The 2899-nt window shown below is 35.7% G+C and overlaps 1 pseudogene; it reads left to right on the top strand.

Moving 5' to 3' along the window:
• The first annotated feature begins 2067 nt into the window (after window positions 1-2067).
• The window catches only part of LOC102839995, a 9958-nt pseudogene continuing 9126 nt past the window's right edge, over window positions 2068-2899 (top strand).

The raw sequence follows: 2899 nt of genomic DNA, 5'->3' as shown, positions 1-2899 counted from the left end.
ACCTCTCTTTGGATTTCTCACTACCACTGTGCTTATTAAAGCATGTATAAAGAGGAGATCTTTATTTCACTTTGTTTTCTACAAAGGAATGCTTCTATAAATAAAAGAAAGAAGTAAGAAATGAGAAAGGAAGTATTTCTATAGTAAAATCAGGGTAATTTCTTCCATGAGCAAGGATGAATCAGCATATGTATGTGTGGCATATTTCAGATGTGTTAGAAAATTCAGGATGCCCTTAATAGTCCTAGTTTTTCCCAATTTAACTGCTGAGATCTTGTTCTTTCTCAATCAAAAATTGAACTTTCACATAAAGGCTAGTTATAGCTTTTAATTAAATTGATGTTATAACTCAATAACCCAGAGGTTCAGTCTCAGAATACTATTTAGGGATCTCAACTCTAGGGCAACCTGACTTAAAAATCTAGTAGAATTGTCTCATAAGTTCATAAGATTCAGTTTATACTTCTAAATTCAAAATAAAAACCTAGGTTGTGAGTTTCTTCTTCTCTGGTTTTCAGTTGCCCAATGTAACCGTCTTACCATGACATCCCATAATTCCTTCTAAATACGGCTTTTCTTCAACGTGGCAGTTAATCAATTTCCTAGAGACTTGCCAAAGTGGATAAACTTCCCATTGATCAGAGGAGCTTAACTGGCTATTTTGCCATAAAATTTCTTGGGCTTTTAAATACTTACTTCAGGAAAAAAAGAGAAGTTTCATTTTTTCCCCCAAGATAAATTGATTAAATGATCACTTATAATCATCTATTACTGGAAACCCATTTTCTGGTATCATTTTCTTTACAGTAGGGTATGGGGCTAGAGGGTCATAGTAGCTGAGACCAGAAATTGTGGTTAATTTATACAAAAGGGAGTTTGTTGGAAAGTTGTCAGCAGCATAAATGTTTGAGGGGAAACCTGAGAATGGAGGTAGCCATTGAACCATAGAACTGGTATTTAATAAAAAAAACTCTGATGTGGGCATTACCACTGGAAAGACCATCTGTGGAACAGACCATCAATTTCTCATATGCAAGTTCAGGCTGAATATGAAGAAAATTAAAACAAGTCCACAAGAGCCAAAATATGGCCTTGAACATATCCCAACTGAACATAGAGATCATGTGCAGAACAGATTTGATGCATAAGACACTAAAGACTGAAAACCAAAAGAACTGTGGTCATTATGATGTTAGATAAGGAGCTCTGGTAGCGTAGTGGTTATAAATCAGGCTGTGAACCTTCGGGTCAGCAGTTCGAAACTACCAGCTGTTCCACTGGAGAAAGATGAGGCTTTCTGCTCCCATAAAGATTTACAGCCTCGGAAAACCTGTACAGGGTCGCTATGAGTCGGAACTGACTCCATGACACATTACAACAACAACATGATGTTGGATAAGAATATTAAAAGTACCGTGAAGTGCCAAGACAACAAAAAAATCTGTGTTGGAAGAAGTGCAGCCAGAATGCTCCTTGGAAGACAAGATGGCCAGACTTCATCTCTCATACTTCAGACAGATTACTAAGAGGATCAGTCCCTGGAGAAGGACATCATGCTTTGTAAAGTGGAGAGTCAGAAAAGAAAGGAAGACCCCCAGCAAGATAGGTTGGCAATTGGCAGCAGCAATGGGCTCAACCATAGCATGATTGTGAAGTTGGCCCAGGACCTAACAGTGTTTTATTCTATTATGCACAGGGTCATTAATGGTTGATACCTACTCAATGATACCTAATAACAACAATTGGAAATTAATGAGTTCATTTATGTCACTTTGTACCTGCTAAAATTCAGTGAAAAAAAAAAAAATCAGTGGCCTAATTTGAATCTAAATGATTTATTACATTGGTAAAATCTGTTGCAAAAGACCTCTTTAAATTTTTTAAAGACTTGAGTTGTTAAATGTCATTTTACTGACTAAGGTGCTCTTTTTAATCTCCTCATATGCTTACAAAAGCTGGAAAATAAAAAAGGAAGACTGAAGAATTTGTGCCTTTGAAATGTGTTAATGGAAAATATTTAATGCGCTATGGACTACCAGAAGAAGAAAATAATCCTTAGAAGCGAAGATGGAAAAACTTCATCTTACCTCCTTTGGATATATCAAAAAGAAAGAGCAGTCATTAGAAGAGTTCATCAGGATGGGTGCAGTGAAGGTCTGTGGGATGGATTAACTGGGTGGGGGAAGCAATAGACTGAAATACAGCAGTGATCATGCAGATGGCACAGGCCTGGGCAATGCTTTGTTTTGCTAAATATTAAGTCTCTGTAAGTCAAGAGTCATTGAAGTAGCAACTAACAACTTGCCACTTAGACTTGCCATTAGCTTAGAAAAAGAACAACCCTTCCTTGATTGACAGTTTCATCAGACCAAGGAAAGAAAGGTAATTGCACAGAAGAAATGATTGCTGCTCTTAGGTATGGGTGATGGAAAGTTTTAAAGCGAATACAACAGTAAACATTAATGAATTGGCATAGTTTTCAAGATACAGCAAAAAGAATAATATAGAGAAAATAATATTTTATTTAAAAAAATTATTATTGTTGGTCGGATCCAACTCATAGCGACTATGTATAAGGGTTTCTGAGAAGTGGTTGGAGAGCTTGACTTCCCGACCTTGCACTTCACACTGACCATGAAGTCCAGTGCATTAACCAACAACACCACACCAGTATGCTAATAATTATCATTAGAGGGTAGAATTTCATATTTTTCCTTTGTATATTTTTGTATTTCTATTAAAATATATGCTAATGTGGTTGTCAACAAAAAGGGAAAAAATAACTAATATAAAGTAAAAGTAGACTGAAAACATGAAGGAAAATGGAGAAGTAACATTAAATTACTATAGAGCTGATCGTGGTATTTTCTTTTTTTTTTAATTAAATGTTTTTATTTTG

The sequence above is a fragment of the Chrysochloris asiatica genome, unplaced genomic scaffold (genome assembly GCF_000296735.1).
Source record: "Chrysochloris asiatica unplaced genomic scaffold, ChrAsi1.0 scaffold00148, whole genome shotgun sequence".
In the NCBI taxonomy this organism is placed as follows: domain Eukaryota; kingdom Metazoa; phylum Chordata; class Mammalia; order Afrosoricida; family Chrysochloridae; genus Chrysochloris; species Chrysochloris asiatica.
The sequence above is the reverse complement of the archived record's forward strand: the minus strand, read 5'-3'. Positions and strand labels throughout refer to the sequence as shown.